This window comes from Protopterus annectens, chromosome 6.part0 (assembly GCF_019279795.1).
Source record: "Protopterus annectens isolate FY-2018-M chromosome 6.part0, PAN1.0, whole genome shotgun sequence".
Taxonomy (NCBI): Eukaryota; Metazoa; Chordata; order Ceratodontiformes; family Protopteridae; genus Protopterus; species Protopterus annectens.
The window spans coordinates 556983243-557005911 of record NC_056737.1 but is presented as its reverse complement, the minus strand read 5'-3'; the positions used below and the strand labels follow the sequence as shown (position 1 = coordinate 557005911).

Genomic DNA, 22669 nt, shown 5'->3' with positions numbered 1-22669 from the left:
ACAACGACTTGCTATGAGGCGACAACGCTACTGCAGCACCACGACCACAGTTAGTTAGACTTATTAGAGAATATAATGCATATTTTACTTTGCATTTTCTATACAAATGTTATGCAGCTAAAAGACTTCAGAGACTGTTAACAAAAATGATCACAGGACTAAGTACCCTTTGCTACAAAGACAGATTTGAAGCTCTGTCCCTATACTCTTATAGACTCCTGCACTATGATTTATATCTAGCATTCTATGTGGTTAAGGCACCTGATCTCCTAAATGTTCTTAAAACAAATGGCTATATAAATGCTCAAGCTAAAAATATGAGTCTACATCAAAATAAGACATGCCTGAGGGACATATTTATTGCTCAGTGTTTTCCTCATCTCTGGAATAATCTACCTTTGCTTATACAATATCACGATACCCTCATTTTCTGTATTGCAAATGTTGATGATTGGCCGACACTTGCAAATGCATCTTGGACTTGACTTAGTGTTGTCACCATGAGGCAGGAAGTGGCCTGTTGTGGGGTGGGTTTTATGGTTCATGGACATACTGTACTCTGACAACATACACTAACTCCAAAACTTTGGTATATTGAAATGTTTTACTTACTGTGAGATGCAATAGTTTCAGAGTTAATATGCAAAAGAAGCAGGAGTGTGTTGAAATGTGTTCCCCATGTCAAGGAGTTCAGTGCAAAACATCCTTTAAAATGCTTCAAACATTTTAGGGCAATGTCAACATTCACTGTTTTAACTGAGAATGGACTTATTCTTTAGGAGTTATGGAGCTCACATTTCTAATAGGAAGCCATAGCGCAGCTATTATATGAGTTTCAATCAGCTTTATAGGGAACAAAGAGAGACACTTTTTATCTAATAAAAGATGAAAAACATGTTCTGCAGTTCAGGATTCTGACAGTTTTCCTTTAAGCTTGCTTCATTTATGAAAATGTAAAGGAAGACTTTCCCTTGTTGTTTTACTATAATCTTCCCAGAATGCAACCCATTTAACTTTTAGAACAAAATAAAAGCAAATGACTACATTTTACTCTTATATGCATATCAAATAAAATTAATTACGTTCAAAGAAAATTAAATCTATATTTAATACTCATGATCAGAGCCTCTAAGCTGAACATTGTGAGAAAGCAATTACTTCTTGGTTAGTATTCAGAAAGGATATTTTGTTTTAGCAGTTTAAAACTGGATCATTATTTGCCAGTGTTAGGTAAATGAGAATTTATTTTGCAGCAAAAATTAATTTATAGCATATATATATATATATATATATATATATATATATATATATATATATATATATATATATGACAAAATAGAGTTTCCTTAATTCTCTGTCTTTCTAATGTGATCTGTCACCATGGTGACCTGTGTAGTACATAGCAAATGAGCAAGAATGTATTTTATTTAACTTGTTTTTAAGTATTTCTCTGATGATTCTTCTTCTTTCAGCTTTTCCCGGTTAGGGGTCGCCACAGCAGAACACCTGTCTGCTCATAATTGGCAGTGGAGTTTTACAGTGTCGAGTTGCCAGCCCAGCACCCACCTTCCACAGAAGGCACACACTCACACCTAGGGCCAATATAGGGTGTCCAATTCACCTACAGCATGTCTTTGGGAAGAAACCGGAGTACCCAGAGGAAACCCACGCGACCACAGGGAGGACATGCAGACTCCGCACAGAAGGCACCCCAGCCGAGAATTGAACCAGAGAACCTTTTGCTGTGAGGCAACAATGCTAACCGCTGCACCACCATGGCCACCCAAGATTTCTCTGATGATATTGAATTAAAATAAATACAGCAGACAAAGAAGCAGGTGAAAAGTCAGAAACAGTTTTCAGTACTGATTTTGATTTCCCTGTTTCTATTTGAAACCTTTCTGCACAGCATATTGTAATCCTGCAAATATATTATAAGCTTTATTTGATAACATTTTAAGCATTTTTGTTAGAGAGGATCCCAGTTTTGGCTTTCCTATAATGGTAAAATTTATTCCAGTGACTAAATGTCTGAATATGCCAGTCTTGTGAAAATGCGGTATGTTGTCAGTGATAATATATATTTCATTTGACAAAGGAAAAATGTTCACATGTTATGCAACTTAGCAAAACTGTAACATCACTTCAAGGAAAGGTAACACTGAGTTATACGTTTGTAAAAACAGAAACCAAGAGAATGCCTAATGCAAAACAGTAACTGTTTTTGTAACATAGTCTGACCGTAGCAATATAAATTTCTTTGATTCTTCTGTTAGGATGAGAAATACCTGCATATGTTTCAATCTGGAATCTCACAGAGGTCAGATGAAGTTGTTTTAGGCTTTCAAGAAATAATTATAATCTTTCACAGAAAAGCAACAGACTAACACAAATTTATAAAAGTTAAAACTTTACTAAAATATGATACTGCAAAACTGCTGAATTATATTGTTCTTCATAAAATATCTCCCAATATATTTTCCTTAAATAAAAAGAAGAATGTAGATTTTAAGTAAAACAGATTAACAGAAAATGAGACTTCATATTTCTCTCTCTCTCTCTCTCTATATATATATATATATATATATATATATATACACACACATATATATATATATGGAACTACTACTAAATCCCGAAAACCCAAACTACCGATGCCCAAAATCCCGAGACCAAATACCCGAAACACTAAAATACCAAAACATCAAAACCACGAAATTCAAACTACCGAAAACTCCACTCAACATACACCAGACGCATACACATAAACACACCATCCCCCAGAACACAAACACACAAACCTAAACTACTGCACCCCACACACCCCCCCTACTTAAATATTCTAACCAAGGTCGCACTACATACACAAACACACGAAACACCATCACACACCTACATTCCCTTCGCACACACACATCACAGTCACAGCACGCACTTACACACTAAACCCTTACCAACACATTTAAACATAGATACTTACCTGACCTTCCACCATACCGCAAAACCAGAAGCGCGAATGTCAAACTCTCGATGATCGGGATTTTGAAATTCGAGCTTCTGGTCTTTCGGTAATTAGAGTTCCAGCTATATAGTCTGGAAAGTTTGAAATTCGGTATTTCAGATCAAGATTATGTAATGATTCCATTTATATATATATATATATATATATATATATATATATATATATATATACACACACACACACACACACACACACACACACACACACAGAGAGAGAGAGAGAGAGAGAGAGAGAGATGCTGTCATGAATCATTATCATTTGTGAGTTAAAGCTGATAGTATTTTTATAGGGTAATAGATGAGTGCAGTTTTAATGGAAATAATTATCCAACCTGTAATTAGAAGTAAGTTAATTCTGAAATCCTTCTAGTTGTGCCATACCAGTAAATATAGGGCTCACTGTTGTGAGGGTCAAATAGAATGGTTAAGACACTGGGCAGCACATTTTTTGTCCAATAAACATGTGACGTTTTTGTCATGCCATAACATTGTAGTAAATATTAAATGACAAGCGGAGATCAAATCTACATTTCAGTGTCTCTTTTTGCCAATATTTCCTAAGCATGAATTTTCACATATGCAGCATTTCTCCTCTTTTCATATTTTTTTCATAGGATAAAAAGAATGACTGATGCAAGCAAAGGTTATAATAGCAGTAATCCATGGCCGGTGTGTGAGTTATGGTGGAATTTGCTCATGGCTGAAAAAATTCATGACTGTGTAGCCTACAGTGAGATAATGCTTAGGAAGCAAATGGATAAATTACTTCACATACCATACCATACCCATGACTTTGGATTACAGAGGGGTTACTATGACTGGTTTGTGAATTCACAAAGTTTAGCCATTTTTATATTTTTTTCACATCACAGTTATTTAATTTAGTCTTTATATTAAGTATTGTGACATTTGTAACAATATTGTAGCACTAATATTTTAGTTTTTCATTAAAAATTTGAATAACAGCAGTAAGATTTCTTTTTCGTAGTTTTGTTATATTTGTAACTTTTTGTACAGCATCTGAATAGAATAATTACCAAGGAGTAATTTGCCATGGTTACTGCTAGTGTGAATAAATAAAAGTATGATTTACATCAGCTTAAGTGTTAACTTTACCTTAACTTGAAGTATTATTGTTACTATCCGGTGGATTACTAAACACTTTTGAAGCATTTAAAATTCTAATGTTGTAATAACTTGATTGTATGTATTCATCTTTTGACCATGCAGGTAATTTGGTTATCACTGACTGTTTTCATGCATGACCTGTCCCAAAAAGGCAAGACTAAGCATTACATATATAGGTAATAAATAGACAGTTTTCTGAGATGTGGGAGGAAAACAGAGTACACAGAGAAAAGCTACACAGTCATATAAAGGACCTATTTGTTCCATGATAAATAGGCACTCATTGATAAAAATGTCTGCCCAGCCAGTCACTCTTTCTTGATTCTTGCCTACTGGTTGGTTGGTCAAAAACAAATCCTAATCTCACTTGCATTCTTGCATCTGGAGATCATTACAGCACTGTGTACATTTTATTTTTTCTGTTGTTTTTCAAGTGCTTTTGTGAGGTATGGGAGGTATGTTATAATGCCCATATTCTCTATTATTCATGTAGTCTTTTTATAGTTGGCTGTCAAACATGGCCTTTTGAACAAGGCCAGTCATTATTGTTGCTTTATTGGTTTCTGACAGTATGATCCCAACAGAGGTTGGCAGTAGCATTGCTGAGAGACACTGCCATCCTACAGTGTTACCCTAGGATAGGTTCCAGGTCTGACCCTGTTATGGCATCATACTCACGGGGGCAGAATCAGTATAGACCTCTCTGATATACCATCATCTCACATCCTTGTAAGGAATACTGCATCATGTGTAGATAATGAACTTCAAAATCATTCCATGTTAATGAATCCCATTACATATGTGTGACATAGTCTGACTGTGTGTGAGCATGCAGCAAGCTTCCCAGTGATTCCACGAATGCACACCATCCCACAGTAACACCTGTATGTTGGCCTTAATTATGCATGCATAACAGGTAAAACATTTGTCTTACATGCTGTATTTTGGCAGAAAATGCAGTGTCAGCATGCTGTCAGCTTGTGCTATTAGAACACAGTCTGCATTAAAAAATATAGATTTTTATTTCCCCTTGCTTAGAAAGGGGATGAATAATATAAAACTACTATTGTACATGCAAGCAGTCCTCACCTGGACTATACTGATACCTTACCGGTCGAAGAACAGCTCTCTCAGTGCTCTGGTAGTATTGCTGCAGGCAAATGTGCTTTCCCCATGTAATGCTTGCAGTACTCTTGACAACAGTCAAGTTGCACCTGTAATACCTTAGGGGACTTTAGGTCAATGGGCAATGCCACTATCTTGAAGGATTGCATTGGAATTGAAATGTCACTTTTCTATGTATTGGAGCATATTCAGCATAGAATCACTTTTGGAATCTAACACAGGCTTGCACATTACTCATTAGCCTACATAGCAAGAACAAAAATATAAGATGATTCTGGAACTGGGTGCAGCACTGCAACTTGGGGTAGGGTGCTACCCCAAGATTAATGTCTTTTGGAATCCAGCTTTCTTAAGGGAGGCATTACTTACATTCAGAGATTCATTTCTTGTGTTGATGGTGAAAAGCAAAAGCAATTGCTGAAGCAAAATTTTATTACTCGATATTCTTTGTGTGTCTTTTTTGTTTACAGTTCTGCTTACTGGAGGGTACTATAGGTGTCTTTATAGTCCCCTTCTTAGGTATGTTACAGTTGCCGCTAGGTGCTTTTTCTTATCTGTGATAATGCCATCAAAGTAACTCATTTAGGCGATGTTAGTAAATTATTTTATGTGTAAATTTATTTTCTTTACTTGTTTTTAATAAAATATTTTATCTTTCTTTCTTTTTTGCTGCATACCAATTAGAAAATATATTACTTTAACTCTTTGGTTTTCCATAGTTTCCTTACTTCATTAAGTATTGATTTCTGTTACTTCTTACATTACACATTGCACCTTTTTTAGTTGATTTTGTTTTTTCTTTTTTTTTCAGGATTTCCTGAAGATTGTGACTGCTTCCTGGATATTTATGGTCACTGATTTCCTGTGTTTCATTTTCTTTCTTTTGTGGTAAGTGTGCAATTTAATTTTAGTGAATGGGATTGACATTTGTTAATGTGTTTATTCTATATCAATTTTAATTTCTGCTAATTTCCAAAGAGATGATTTTCAAAGAGATGATGCCCTCTCCATGGGCATTTTCTTAAACACCCTCTCCAAGACCAAAAACACAGCCTCTATGGGACCAGACAACATCCCGGGCTGTGTTTTAAGTGGGTTAAAACAGGAATTAGCATCACCATTGATCAAACTTTTCAATCTCAACCTAAGCACTGACTTCTTCCCAGCAGAATGGAAAACAGCTGCTATCATCCCTTTGCACAAAAGAGGTGCATCCAGGGACCCCATAAACTATATACCATTAGCCTGACCAGCCTTATCTGCAAGGCCATGGAACAGATCATTATGGACCTTATTAACAAAGTTAAAGGAAATTTCCAACCGTTCGACCCCACCCAGTTTGACTTTGTCAGTTGGCAATCATGCCTGTTAAACTTGATGGACTTCTTTGAGACGGTCACCAAAGCCCTAGACAAGGGCAGATCTGTGCATACAGCATTGATAAATTCACTCAGCTGGATATCAACCTATATAGTGTCAGGTGGGTTGCAAACTGGCTCACTGATAGAACTGATACAGTCAAAATGAGGGAATCCACCTCCCCCAGCAGACCTGTAACCAGTAGTGTTCCACAGGGATCAGTTCTGAGATCCCTACTGTTTGGAATCTACTTATTTGAAGTACAGGCTAAAACTAAGGACTGTGGCTGACAAAGTTTGTTGATGACTGCAAACTTGGAGCAATCATCAAAACCCCTAGTGATATCAACATCCTGCAAGTAGGTCTTACGCAGATTAATGACTGGTGCTAATGTCATGGTCTTAAACTTAATGCAAAACAAATGCATTATCATCCCCTTTGGCAAGGGTAATGTTCCTAAAAACTACCACATAAACAGCAATGCCCTAAGCACACAGTCAGTGGTGAGAGATCTAGGTACACAAGTTGACAGCAACCTTAACTTCGATCAACGTGTCTCCACAGTGGTAAGAAGGGCATTTTATATTGTTCATCTCATAAGTAATGGCATTGCCTCCAGAAAAAAGTGGTTATAAACCCCCTGTACTCTTCCCTCATCAGGCCAATAATAGAGTACAACACTCCCTTTAGTATGTTCCTTTCCAAACACCTGCAGCAATTGGAGAGTCCACAAAGGTTCCTTACAAAGAAAATTCAGGGTCTTCAAGATCTGTTTTATGTGGACAGACTGAAATCATTGTCATTTTACTCTGTGTCATGCAGACTGCTCAGAGGTGACCTGTGACTTGCATATACAGCAACCTCTAACCTAGCTTAAATGGAAATGCTGCACATTTGCAAGTCAGTGGCACATGGGTCACTCATTCAAAGGACCTTAACCTGGTACGTGACATCAACAGAACTTGCTGGAGAGACAGATTTGTCTCACAGAGGTTGCCCCACCTTTGGAACAAGCTTCGTATTCTTGATAAACAAAGCCCCTCATTGGCCCTATTTAAGTGTAATTAGGATGACTGGATGGGCAACCAGGAATTCACCCCAAGGGTTCCACCTGTGCCTCTCTTGGGCAGGTGCAGTAGGTGCTGAGTTTATTGTCTGCTTAAACCACCCTTAGGAACTCGGGTTGAAATTGGCTAAGCTTGTAAGGGCCCTCGGACAGTTAAACTAGTAACCTCCTATGATCCCACACTCCTTTGCTTTATTATCTTGGTTTTCTGCTTTCAGGATACAGTTTTCTCATTTTGAATGCAATGCTGCTAGAGACATAAAATGTTTTTAATAGCCTGTGCTTCACTAAGGAATGATTTCACAGGTAATTCTAAGAGGAGCAACCCCAGTCAGAATACTCACCATCCAGCAACACTAGTGTGCCTGGCTTAATTAGTAAGACATTATTCAATTCATAGTATAATACTTAGTATCATATGTTTTTGTGTGCTTTGTAAATGTATATAAGATGAATCTTTGATGTTGTCATTCTAGCATTTGAACGTGGACCTTTGCACCCTAGTTATTTCTCATGTGCTCCATATAAATATGTTGGCTTCTCACAATATACTAGCCAGTGTCTGCCACATGGCTTAGCATTATTTATTCACGGACAATGTCCTGTACTCATTTTAGTAGTAGTCTCATTGTCATTACTTTAAATAGTTTCTCTTTTCATAAATTTCCTCTGCAGGAAATCTGGCTGACACTCATATTTTTGACTTTGTATCCCCGGCAGTTGGTTACTGACCACTTTTGGTCCTATTACAGGTGTTATCCAGTAACAACCTTCAGCACTAATGTTTGTATTATTCTTATAGTTAGTTTTCTTGTAACACCTGTTCCCCCAGAAGAAATGTCTGATCTGTCATCCTTTTTGAGTTGCAGATCTGTTTAGTTATCTTCTTTGGGAAATGACCATAATCAAGACTCTTCATTCATCACTCTGTGGAAATAAAACCGGTTTTCATCTTTGTATGAAGATAGTTAAGTTCATCTGTTCTTTTTTTTTAGTTAACCTGGACATGCATGTGTCTTCAGGTTAGATTATTGGGGATTATGACCATGAAGTAGGTCAACAGTGATTAACATTTCTGGAGTATCATCTTGCATATCTCCTGCATTTTGAGCATACATTTGTTGATTGACTACCATCCCTTTTATGACTGTGCCTTAACCAGATTGCATGTCTTCTCTGTTGCAATCTCTTATAATATTTTTTTTTATTTTTTGATCCAACCATTTGGACACATTGACACACCTTGTCGTCTGACAGTTTTTAATCTATGATCAGCATATTATGAACTTGCGCAAATTATCTAAAAAATGCATGGCATTTGTGCATTGAGCTGATGTTTCACATGGCTAATTCCATGCAATTAGGTTCACTAATTACTTCTGGAATATAGTTTGCCATTCAGGAGTAACACTAGTTGTGTAGCTGTGGTCATTGTATGTATGCTGTTTTAACAAGTAGGGCCAATCTGCCTGCACACGCCAAGTGAAATGCCAGAGTGGGGCACGTAGTAGCCTGATGGCAGAGAACAGGTTCTCATTTCTGCAAGAGGCATTGCTTCGAAACAGACCTGGCCACCCCCCCCCCCCCCCCCCAGCAAATGTCCCTCAAGTGCATACTGCCCGGGAAGGTCAAGCTGGCTACAGTCCTTCACTCTTTCTCATTCCCTTCCATATCCTGCCTCCTCCAGTGCTCCTGTTGCTAATCCTAGCTTTTGTCACAGTTGGAGTTCTGCCCCTCTTTTCACACAGCAAGGTTACCATTCTAATAAATTTGTGATGCAGTGATTAGTTGTAAATATAAAGTGATTAACAACACTTTACTTCTACAAATGTGTTACACTTCTGAGTTGAACTGTGGACAGTAGCATGACAATTGGATCGAAAAGCCATTTCTTGCAAACCCTGTTCTTAGTACTTATTGTGATTTTTTATCATCTTACTCTTCAGTCAGGTAATGACCAGCTACTCTATACATCTTTGTGCATCCACTGTAATTAAAGACATTAAGTCCCCATAAGGGCTAATACAGTCAGTGTTAAGATGTTGCAGATGGCTATTCTCAAGCATACAGGAGTTATAGTGTATTCTTGCAGGCTGACACCTACGGTAACTTTTAGCTAAGTATTGAACTGCTTTCGAAATGGCAGAGCAGTTCACAAAACTTAGACAAGGAATGTAATTGTTGCTCTCCACGTGACCCTCATATATAACCTCTAGCCCTCTGAAATGTTACTTCACTCAGCTTACTATTTTGGTAGGACATAGTAAAATTCCCTTAATGATGAATACGTGTTCTTTTTTTGGCTGTGAAATTAGGATGACATAAGTTATTCCCAAACCACCCTTCTATAACCATTAGTGCACTTGTGAAATTTGTCATAGGTGACTATGCAATAATCTGCATGTAACAGTGTTCAGGTAGATCCCCATTTATTTATTATATAGGTGTTTATAGGTTCATAGGTGTTTACTTGGCTAACGACCACAAGGGCCTTTTTAAGCCTAGCCATGCATCCCAAATCTCTGCCGCGTTCTGATACCCTGGGGATGGGAGATGAACCATTTACAGGTTACCTGTTTGCATCAGAAACATAGGTGCTAAACCAGGGATGAATTTCCAGTTTCCCATCCAATTGTCCAAGTTGCACTTGAATTGGATTAGGGAGGAACTCTGATTCACATGGATGGAGAACCTGTTCCATAGATGGGGTAGTCTCTGTGATGTATACCCGTCTCTCCAGCAGGACCAATTTATATCACAGGCAAGGTTTAAGTCTTTAGAACGGGTAATTCTGGTGCTGTTTGTTTTGTGGATATGCAGGAAGCCCATCAGAGTGGGGTATGACAATGCCCTTATACCAGGCATAGATCTCCCCTCAAAAGTCTGTAAGAGACAGATTACAGGGATAGGGCTTGAGGTGGACTGCATAGGACATATTGCTTATGCCCTGTATTCTTTTAGTGAGAAACCACTGTGGTCCTTCCAGTTGTTGGATATGCCTGGTGAGGTACATACCAGAGGGGGCATTGTACTCAATGATAGGTCTGATAAATGCTGAATACAGTGGAACAATGACTTTCTCAGACTTAGATGCCATATCTTTGTTTATAAGTTGTGCAACATAGAATGGTTTCCTCACCACTGTAGACACATGATGATTAAAGGCTAGATTACTGTCTATGTGTGTTCCTAAGTTCCTGACTACTGGGTCAACTGTAAGGGGTGTGTTGTCAGTATGAAAGTTACCAGGAATGGATGAATTCCCAAAGGATACTATTATGCATTTCTTGGCATTTAGTTTTAGTTCATGACTATGACACCAGTTGTTTGTCTGTGTCAGCCCCTCCTGGAGAACATCTGTGTCAGTGTGAGATTCAGTGACAGCTCCTAATTTGCAATCATCTTCAAATTTAGTCAGCCAGAGACCACTGACATTGGCCTTGACCTCTGAGAAGTAAATGCCAAAAAGGAGTGGTCCAAGGACTGATCCATGAGGAATTTCACTTGTGACTGGCCTCTTTGTAGAGGTGGACTCCCCATTTCTAACTTCCTGGGTCCTGTCTGTGATCCAGTTGGCTATCCACTGGGCAACATATGGGTTTGCACCTAACCTCTTGAGTATGTCAACAATGCCTGAGTGGGGTATTGTGTCAAATACCTTGGCCAAGTCAAGGTAGGCAGTGTGAACAATTTTGCCCTCATCCATTGCTTTGGTGACCTTCTCAAAGAAGTCCACCAGGTTGAGTAGGCATGATCTGCCCTTTGCAAAACCAAACTGGGTTGGGTCTAGTGTCTGGAGGTTTACTATATCTCAGTTGATCATCTCCATGATAATTCTTTCCATGGCTTTACATATAAGACCAATGAGACTTATGGGTTTGTAGTTTCCAGGGTCTTTAGATGGCCAAGCTTTGTGCAGAGGGATGACCGTTGCCTTTCTCCATTCATGAGGCACAAAGCCTGTTTGGAGGCTACAGTTAAATAGTAATTCCAGAGGCCCTGATATGTCACGTTTCATGCTATTTAGAAAGAATCCTGAGATACATGCAGTGTTCTTGGTCTTAGAGAGAGCATTAAAGCTTTTTTCCTTAGTGATAGTAGGGGCGGTTATATTTTCTGAGGGAAGGTTGACAGTGCGAGAGGAGTAAAGCTGGAGCTGAATTTATCAGCCAGGAGGTTTGCTATATCTTCTGGCTCAGTATAGGTGTCTCCATTTACAATGAGCTCTGCACATAATTGTGTATTGCCTTTGAGGATTCGGACATAGCTAAGAATGCTTTGTAGTTGTCCTTGGCCTGGGAGGCCAAACTTGCCTCAGATTTGGCCTTGCTAGACTTTATTTGTCCTCTGAGTTGTTTGTTTAGTTTGATGAGAGTGCTTTTATCCTGCTGGGTGCTGCACCTCCTAATTTTTGCCATGAATTTCTTCCTCCTGTTATACATTTGATTGATTTTCTGATTCCACCATGGTGGCTTGTTTTTTGAGTTAGTGGTACCTGGTGGGTGCATCTGCCTCTATATAGCTATTAAAATGCTGGTACAGGGTTTCTGTGAACAGTTCTGCATAGGCAGAAGTGTTTCCAGGGTTTACTGCATATTAAAACTTACGTGTGTGTGTGTGTGTGTGTGTGTGTGTGTGTGTGTGTGTGTGTGTGTGTGTGTGTGTCTGTGTGTCTGTGTGTGTGTGTGTGTGTGTGTGTGTGTGTGTGTGTGTGTGCATGTGTGTGCACGTGCATGTGTGTGTGTACTGTAATTATGTTATATGCAATGTATGTGTACCATCTTGATGTAGTAAAGTGTGTACTACCGTGATGCAACTATGTAATTGCATGTGTGAGTGTGTGTGTGCACTGTCTTCATTCTATATATAATGTATGTGTATTGTAGTGATGTAGTAATGTGTATGTACAGCCATGATGTAATTATGTATGTGTGTTGTGTGTACTGTCTTGATGTTATATTTAATGTATGTGCACCCTTATGATGTAATAATATTTGTGTACTGCCGTGATGTAATTATGCAATTGCATGTATATCTGTGCGTACACTGCCATGATGTTACATATAATGTATGAGTGCTATCATGATGTAGTAGTTTTCTTCTTCTAGATACACCCCCATTTATAACACATCAAGATAACTATTTCTATGTGGAATGCATACTGTCTTGTCTTGCATAGTCTGTTGTTATTAAGTACATGCCCACAAAATACTCAAATGCTTTGCTTTAGATCACTGTAGGAGTAACTATAACAATGTGGGACATATCTTGCCAAGCATCAGATGTCTGGCCAGTCTTTAAAGTTTGGTCTCCTGTTTCATACCCTATACATCCCTGCTTTGCACAAGAGTACATTCCGGTGTAAGATGGATGTATGTGCATGAGAAACTCTGAACGTTCTTGCTGCATTGTACATTAAAGGAAACTTCTCCTCAGCTCAGCTTTATGAGATCATCAGTTGGCTTCAGCTACAAAATTGGGCAGATAAGTACCCCAGAGGGGAAGCTTCCTTTTTCTAAGGAAAAGTTAATTCAAATTTGCTTTTGTCTGTCAAGAAGGGGAAATATGTGAGTGCTAGACAGATTTTCTACAAATACCCACATTATTTTTGTGCTTTTATTTAGAGCAGCAAAACCTTATTAGTTTCTGTTAGGTATGTCTTTTGTTTACTCCTACAATCCTTGGGAATAAGCCAATTTTTAAAAATTGTTTCCAAAAACAAAATTAAGCATTTGAAGTATGAGACCATGGTGACTAAATTTCTATCAGTGAGACTCCCCACACAGGAAAAAGAATAAGGCATTGAAAGAGGCATCCAAACAATTCTAAGCTTTACCCCTGTTCAGCAGTCTAGGCCTGACATCTGTACTGACATGCTTTTGCAACCTTTGGCCATCAGTTCATTTCTACTGGTCCCTGTAGGTCACCTCTTAGTAGGTTGTTATGGTCTGGGATTTAAACTTAACTCTTCAGAATATATTACAGGCTTATGCCAAGGAGGGAGAATATAGGATCACAGTCTCTTGAGGGTTAGAGACTTTCTTCAGGAAAAGTTCATATTTGATGTTCTTCGTGTTTCACTGTTGCAGTCATTACATTTGGGTAATCTGCTGGCAGGCTGCCCTCAGTCAGCCTGATTAACAATGTCTTGGGACCTGCGTCGGCTGCTGTCCCTTCTTTCATGACATCAGGTCGTCAGGGGTATAAAACATGCAGCCAACACCATTACATCAGTCTTTCTTGCCTCGCGGTGCCTGAAGCAGAAGCAGTTTGCAAGTGCCGGTCGGCCGACTCTTGAAATTTTCATTTTTGAGTTTCAGAACTGAAGTCTTCAAATAAAAGCTAAGTACCCCGTTGGGGAAACTTTTTCTTGCTCCTTACCAATGTCAGTAAAAGTTAATAATTGCATTACTTGTGGGAAGCAAATACCTCATAAGGATTTTCATTTGTATTGTATTCCTTGCCTAGGCCCTGACCACAATGTACCTTGCTGTCGGTTTTGTGCTAAATTTAATCAACGCACAATTAAACATCGGTATATTTTTGCTTTTAAATATTTTGGCTCAAGATTTAATTATCCAGAAATGTCGTTGGTTAGCAATCCAACTACCAAAATACCTAAAAAACACAAAGAAAAAGACAGAGACAGACCGTTGAGGTCCAAAACCAATGACAACGCTTCTCCTAAGCCAGTCGCCGGTTCGCCGGTACTCAGTGAGGCGCTTTTGTAGCCCCTGATACCCACTACTTCTGATTTGCAGGCCTCTACTGAGACCCATTCAGAGTCCGGTATGCAGCAAGATGCTTCAGTTATGGAATCTGCGGATGTCTCTACCTTAGATGGGTCCAGAGCCGCTGTGCAGGCACCAGTTCTGAGGGTGTTTTCAAGCCTACAGATTTGTATATTAGACCGACTCCATCTTCAAAACTAAGGCCAAAATCTAAATATATGTCTAAAAAACTGACGCCTGGGCAACATGTGCATGCCCCTATGCCTAAAAAACAAATGATCAAAATGGCTGAAGATTTAATTACTCTGATCCTTCTAAGAGGCCGAGGTAAGACATTGATTATGAATCTTCTGAACAGGATTCTATTTCTTCTGACTCTTCTAATGAACAGAATTTGTCAATTCCTACTTATGAGGACTCTGACTCAGAGGATTCCATTCCTTCTGCCTCTCCCCCTGAGGATTTTTCTTTTGGGGAAACTTTACATGCCTTAAGGGAACATTTCCACTGGGAAAGTCAGGATTGCTCTGAATCTAAAAAGAGACTTAGGTATTTTCTTCTACTTCCTCAGCATAGGCCTTTAGCTATACCTCCTGTTCTAGACATTGTTGATGATGTTTTTTCAGAATCTAGTATGACTCCTGATTCTCTGCCTCTGGCTCCTTGTAAGCCAGACAAATACTACAGGGTTCCTGACTCCCACAAATTCCTTTTCAAAACCCCTGTTGCTGATCCTGAAACCATTTCTCAGGGTCCCAAGGGCATTAAGGCCTCTACTGCCAAAAATCCTACCCCTTCTGATAGAGATTCCAGGGTGCTGGATAGATGGGGTAAGAAGGTTTACATGTCTGCAACCTTGGCAATCAGGGCTTTAAACTGTCAATTTCATAGGCTTAAATATCAACAGCATATCATGGGACTACTTAAACAGAAAATTATGTTAATCTCCGACTGTGTGGAAAGTAAAGAATTGCAGAATTTATTGAATTCAGCTGAACAAGTTGGAAAACATACTTTGCAATGTGGTTTAGATTCCTTGGAGGCCTCTTGCAGGGCTGCTGTAACTTGATATGTGCTAAGAAGGCATGCCTGGCTCAAAGAGCAAACTCTGCCTGACCATGTTAAAGCAAAATTCTTGGATGCTCCTTTACAACAAGATGGTCTCTTTCATAATAAGGCTGAAGAAGTGTTAAAAAAGATGGAAGATAAAGCTAAATCTATGCAAACTGTGAAGGATTTCTTACAAGTGCAACCTCAAAGATTTAGTAGGCACTGGCCTACTAAGAACCGGTCCTTTCCAGTTCCTTCGAGAGCCGCTCAAGTCAAATCAAGACATTCCAAAGGCTCCAGGTTTCAGTCACAAGGAACTTTTAGAACAAAACAATGGGGTGCCTCCACCTCCAAATCTGGAAGCAACAAGGCACCTCCCTATGGTAAACAGTTTCAATGACTTCCCTCTACAATCACTCAGCACTTATCTCTTAGCCGCCCCTTTGGGGGGAAAGCTAGCACTTCATGCATGAAACTGGCAATTTATTACCCAGGACAAATGGGTTTTAATTATAGTATCCCAGGGATACAGATTTCACTTCCACAAGTTGCCAATCCCAAACGGATAGCCAGATCTGCCCCCAAATCAGTGGGCAGAGGTCCAGAAACAAGTTCTGTCATGAACATGGGGACTATTCAACCAGTACCAGAAGAGGAAAAGGGACAAGGTTTCTATTCCAGAATTTTCCTGGTACCCAGAAAGGACAAATCATGGCGTCCAATTCTGGACTTAACCACTCTAAACACATTTCTGTACATTCCAAAATTCAAGATGCTGACTCTTCAACAGTCACTACCTATGCTAGGCAAAGATGCCTGGTTGGTAACTCTAGACTTAAGAAGCATACCTGCATACACCAATCAGGGCGTCTTGCAGAAGATACCTCCGCTTCAAAGCAGGCTACTTGCATTGCCAGATGTTCTTCGTGTTTCACTGTTGCAGTTGTTACATTTGGGTAATCCTGCTGGTAGGTTGCTCTCATTCAGCCTGAATTCCAAAGTCTTGGGTCCTGCGTCGGCCGCTGTCACCCCTTCCCTGACATCAGGTCGTCAGGGGTATAAAAGATGCAGCTGACGTTATTTTCTTCCGTCTTTCTTGCCGCACGGTGCCCGATGCAGAAGCAGTTCGCAAGTGCCAGTCGGCCGACTCCTGAGATTTTCGTGTTCAAATTTCAGATCCAAAGTCTTCATTAAAAGCTAAGTACCCCATTGGGGATACTTTTTTCTTGCTCCAGACTGATGTCAGAAAAAGTTAATAATTGTATTTCTTGTGGAAGCATATACCTCATAAGGACTTTCATTCTTACTGTATTCCTTCCCTAGGCCCTGACCACGACATTTCAAGTTGTCAGTTTTGTGCTAGATTTAACTAACGCACTATTAAGCGCCAGTACGATTTTGCATTAAGCTATTTTGGGAACAGATTTAATTATACAATGTCGTCGGATAGCCATCCGACTACCGGAGTTCACAAAAACGCAAAGAAAAAGAAAAAGACAGACAACCGAGGTCCAAAACTGACAACAAAGCTTCTCCTAAGCCAGTCGCCGGTTCTCAGTGAGGTGCTTTCGCAGCCCCTGACACCCGCTACTTTAGAGTCACAGACTGCTACTGACTCCCACGTGGAGTTGGTCAGGCCGCTGGAAACTCAAGGTATTGGAGCCTCGGAAACTATTCCCTCAGATGGGTCTGGAGCCGCTGAGCAGGCATCGGCTTCTGAGGGTGTATTCAGACCTAAACAATTATACATTAAACCTACTTCAGCTTCAAAGGCAAAGACTAAAGCACCTTTAAAGGCAAAGAAACAAGTTCACCAGCCACATGGACATGCCTTCATGCCCAAAAAACAGATGCTCAAAATGACCGAAGACTTGATTACCTTGATCAGGGGTTCCCATCCCTCTCCTGATAAGAGGCCTAGGCAAGAGACAGACTATGAATCTTCAGATCAGGTTTCCATTTCCTCTGATTCCTCTTCTGATCAGGAATATTCACTTCCCCCCATGAGGATTCTGATGCTGAAGAATCTTTTCCTTCAGCTTCTCCTTCTGAGGACTACTGTTTTGGGGAAACCTTACATACCATGAGGGAGCATTTCCACTGGGAGAGCCAAGATTTTTCAGAATCTAAGAAGAGGCTCAGGGACTTCCTTTTACTACCTCAACACAGGCCTCTAGCTATTCCACCTGTGTTAGACATTGTAGATGATGTGTTTTCAGAGTCTAGTCTGACCCCTGACTCCTTACCTCCAGCTCCTGTTAAGCCTGACAGATACTACAGGGTTCCTGACTCTCATAAATTCCTTTTCAAAAACCCTGCTGCAGACCCAGAAACTATTTCTCAGGGTCCCAAAGGGGTTAAGGCTTCCACTGCAAAAAATCCAACCCCCTCTGATAGAGATTCTACGGCACTGGATAGATGGTGAAAAAAGATTTACACATCTGCTTCCTTGGCTTTAAGGGCCTTAAACTGCCAATTTCATATGCTCAAATATCAGCAATATGTCATGACATTGCTTAAACAGAAAATGTTGGTAAATTCTGAATATGCAGAAAACAAAGAAATGCAGGACTTGTTGCATGCAGCTGAACAAGTTGGAAAGCATACTTTGCAATGTGGTTTTGATTCTCTGGAGGTCTCCTGTAGGGCAGCTGTTACGGATTCTGTAATTAGGAGGCATGCTTGGTTAAAGGAACAAAATCTGCCTGATCATGTCAAAGCTAAATTATTAGATGCATCATTACAGCATGATACCTTGTTTGGTGTTAAGGCAGAAGAGGTGTTAAAGAAAATGGAGGACAAAGCTAAATCTATGCAAACGGTCAAAGAGTTTTTACAGGTACAGCCACCTAGGTTTAGCAGACACTGGCTTACAAAGAATTGATCCTTTCCAGTGTCAGACAGACCTCAAAGGGGCAGATCCAGACGCCCTAGAGGCAGATCCCAGCTGCAAGGTTCGTACAGGTCTAAGCAATGGAGTGCTTCTACCTCCAAAAGTGGAGAAGACAAATCACAACCATACAGGAAACAGTCCCAATGACTCCTCCCTGCCTGAACCAAGCACTTATCTTCTGGCAGCACCCTTAGGGGGAAAATAGCACTTTTTTCTCAAAATAGGCACATTATAACCCAGGACAAATGGGTTCTAGACATGGTGTCATAAGGCTACAAGTTTCACTTCCATACCCTGCCAAGGGCAAACGGTTGGCCAGACCTGCCAAAAAATCAATGGGCAGAGGCTCAAAAACAAGTCTCATCCCTAATGGACATGTGGGCTATTCAACAAGTGCCACAGCAAGAGCAGGGACAAGGATTTTACTCAAGACTGTTCTTGATACACATAAAGGATAAAGCATGGAGACCAATACTGGACCTATCTATTCTAAACACTTTCCTGGATATACCAAAATTCAAGATGTTGACCTTGCAGCAGCTTCTGCCCATGCTGGGCAGAAAGGCTTGGCTCGTGACTTTAGACCTAAAAGAGGCATACCTGCATGTCCCAATCAGACAATCATGCAGAAGATACCTCAGATTTAAGGCTGGCTCAAAGCATTACCAATTCTCTGCGCTGCCCTTTGTCTTATCTACTGCGACCAGGGTCTTCACAAAGTGCCTGGCACCAATAATTGCTTTCTGCAGACAAAGAGGAATACAAATATATCCTTACTTGGATGACTGCCTCATTCAAGCAGAGAACAAGGACATTCTACTACAGCATCTGGCATTTGTGAAAAGACTTTTAACATGCCTAGAGTACACAGTCAATGAAAAGAAATCAAAACTAGTACCCTCTCAAGAGATAATATTCCCGGGTGCAAACTTAAATACAACTGCCCAGATGGCTTATCTCACGCCAGACAAACAAAGGCAACTGACTACCTATTTCAAGGGAATGGCAACAAAGGCCCAGTTATCTGCAAGAAAAATTCTGCAAGCTTTGGGCTTCATGGCATCCTGCATCCTACTAATTCCATATGCAAGACTGCATATGAGGAAACTTCAATGGTACCTAAAAAGTGTCTGGACACAACATTGCCACAGCCTGGAAACAATGATTACTCTCATTCCCTGCCTGCAACAGGAGTTTCGATGGTGGGCAAAGGCTTGTCACCAAAACAAGGGACAGCCATTCTCACTACCCCCAGCCAGGCAGAACCTAACAATGGATGCATCAGATTATGCCTGGGAGGCCCACATGGCAGGAAGAGGCATTCAGGTCACCTGGTCCACAAATCAAATGTATCGACATATCAATCAAAAAGAGATGCTAGCTGTTTAAAATGCCCTAACAGCCTTCAAGGACCTAATTCATCTGGGACAACTACTGATAAAGACAGACAACACCACGGTCATGTGGTACATAAACAAGCAGGGGGGCATACATTCTTACCCCCTTTGCAGACTAGCCATGGCTTTATGGGACACAGCATTGACTTACCAAGTACATTTGCATGCACAATTCCTGCCAGGAAAATAAAATACTCTGGCAGATGAACTAAGCAGAAATCTCATGGATCCCCAGGAGTGGCACCTGGATCCACAAGTCTTCAGCATGATAACAAAGAAATGGGGACGCCCGGATATAGATCTATTTGCCTCCCCTCACAACTATCAACTAAAAAGATTCTGCAGAAGGACTTATCACAGACAAGCATGGAAAGTGGACACCTTATCTTTCAACTGGAAAAACCTATCAGTATATGCCTTTCCTCCACTGCCTCTCCTCCCCAAGGAACTCCTAAAGGTCAGACAGGAGAAACCAAAAATGATTCTGATTGCCCCAGACTGGCCCCGCCAGTACTGGTATCCGATCTTAAGGAACTTGTCTCAATGCCCAGCCTGGACCTTACCTGAAATACCACATCTACTGTCCCAACAAAACAAACAATCAGATTGTGCACAGCCAACTCAGGACCCAAAACCTGGCAGCATGGCGGCTAATTTAGCCATACAAAGCACACCTCTCAGTAAAGCTGTGATGGATGTCATTTTGGAAGCCAGAAGGCCTAGTACTAGAAAATCCTGTGCTGGAAAATGGAAGAGATTTTTTTGCTTGGAACCAAGCTCAAGGAACTGATACAGCTGTACCAAATATTCCTCAGATTTTGCAATACTTAACTGAGATGCTGGACAAAGGCCTATCTTTTTCATCAATTGAAATTCATGCCTCTGCCATTTCGGCTTATTACAATACAGAGCCACCACTCTTTTCGCATCCTTTATTAAGGCAGTACCTCAGAGGAGCCAAAAATTTAAGGCCTTCAAGGAGATTGCTAATACCTGCATGGGACCTCAATTATGTCTTGGAAAAACTCACCTTACCTCCTTTTGAGCCAGCTGCTACTACAGATATAAAGTTTTTATCTTGGAAAACAGCTCTGCTCCTAGCAATAATTTCTGCAAGATGAGTGTCAGAGCTACAGGCTATCATGGCTGTGGAACCTTTTATCATTTTTTATCCAGACAGGGTTTCTCTGAGGACAAACTCTACATTTATGCCTAATGTGGTGTCCAGTGTAGCCCTTAATCAAATTATTCATTTGCCAACTTTTTATCCAAATCCACAGAACATGGGGGAGAAAATTCTGCATTCTTTGGATGTACACAGACAACTTAGATTCTATTTGGACAAAACTAAAGTTTTCAGAAAGACAGAACAATTACTAGTGGCATATGCTGCAGCATCACAAGGAAAGGCTATCTCCAAGCAGACTATTTCAAAGTGGATAGGCCACTGCATTCATTTCTGCTACTCACAGCATGGCAAGCCAGTGCCTAAGGGCATTAGGCCACATTCAACCAGAGCTGCAGTCACTTCTGCAGCCTTTCTCAGGGGAGTACCAACCAAAGGCTGCTACTTGGGGTTCAGTGCACACCTTTACAAAGCATTACAATCTGCCACTTTACTCTAAATCCAGGGCAGGCTTTGCCACTGCAGTTCTGCAGGGCCTCATAGCCGCTCCTAATGCTGTTTAGCTCCAGCCCCCCCAACCATAGCTTTGGGACTCTATCCAAATGTAATAACTGCAACAGTGAAACACGAAGAGTATAGTACAGTTGTGTACACTTACAATAAATGTAGATGTTTGAATGTATTCACTGTTGCAGTCCAGGTTACCCACCTGCCATCCCCCTTATTTCTGCTGGAACTTATCTTTACTTCTCTGATCTATACAACCTATGTGGTGTATTTGCTTGTAGATGAAGGTAAAGTTTATTTTGGTGCATGTATGTTTTATATATATATTTAGCCTACCCTTTTGGGGGCACCTGACATCTGGGGCAAGAAAAACTGAAGGAAATGGCATCAGCTGCATCTTTTATACCCCTGACGACCTGACGTCAGGGAAGGGGTGACAGCGGCCGATGCAGGACCCAAGACTTTGGAATTCAGGCTGACTGAGGGCAACCTGCCATCAGGATTACCCAACTGTAATGACTGCAACAGTGAATACACTCGAACATCTACATTTATGGTAAGTGTACACAACTGTACTTTTTCTGCACTGCCCTTTGGCTTATCTACTGCGCCCAGGGTCTTCACAAAGTGCCTGGCACCAGTAATTGCATTTTGCAGGCAAAGAAATATTCAAATATATCCATACCTGGACGATTGTCTAATTCAGGCAGAAAACAAGGCCATTCTTCTAAAGTATCTGGCATTTGTAAAAAGGGTTCTAGGTTGTCTAGGGTACACCATAAATGAAAAGAAAGCACAATTGGTACCCTCTCAAAAAATAACATTCCTGGGTGCAAGCTTGAATACAACTGCCCAGATGACTTACCTTATGCCAGAAAAGCAAATTCAATTGATGACTTACTTCAAACAGGTGGCCACAAAAACCCTGCTGTCTGCAAGACAAATTCTGCAAGTGTTGGGGTTCATGGTCTCCTGCATTCTTCTAATTCCATATGCAAGACTGCATATGAGGAAACTTCAGTGGTACTTAAAAAGTTTATGGAGTCAACATTGTCACAGCCTGGAAACAATGATTCCTATTATACCTTGCCTGCATCTAGAGTTCCTATGGTGGGCAGAGGCCTGCCACCAAAACAAGGGACTGCCATTCACTCCACCCCCTGCCACCCAAACCCTAACAACAGATGCATCAGACTATGCTTGGGGGGCTCATCTGGCAGGGAAGTGCATTCAGGGCAAATGGAGCCCAAATTAAATGCACCTACA

At 40.5% G+C, this 22669-nt stretch overlaps 1 protein-coding gene across 2 annotated transcripts in view; it reads left to right on the top strand.

Moving 5' to 3' along the window:
- Nucleotides 1-22669, top strand: part of LRFN5 (leucine rich repeat and fibronectin type III domain containing 5) — a 553367-nt gene that overhangs the window by 253463 nt on the left and 277235 nt on the right. For both annotated transcript variants that reach the window (XM_044074250.1, XM_044074251.1), the window contains exon 2: nt 6086-6162. The gene's annotated coding sequence lies outside the window, so the exon portion shown is untranslated. The remainder of the gene's footprint in view (nt 1-6085; nt 6163-22669) is intronic.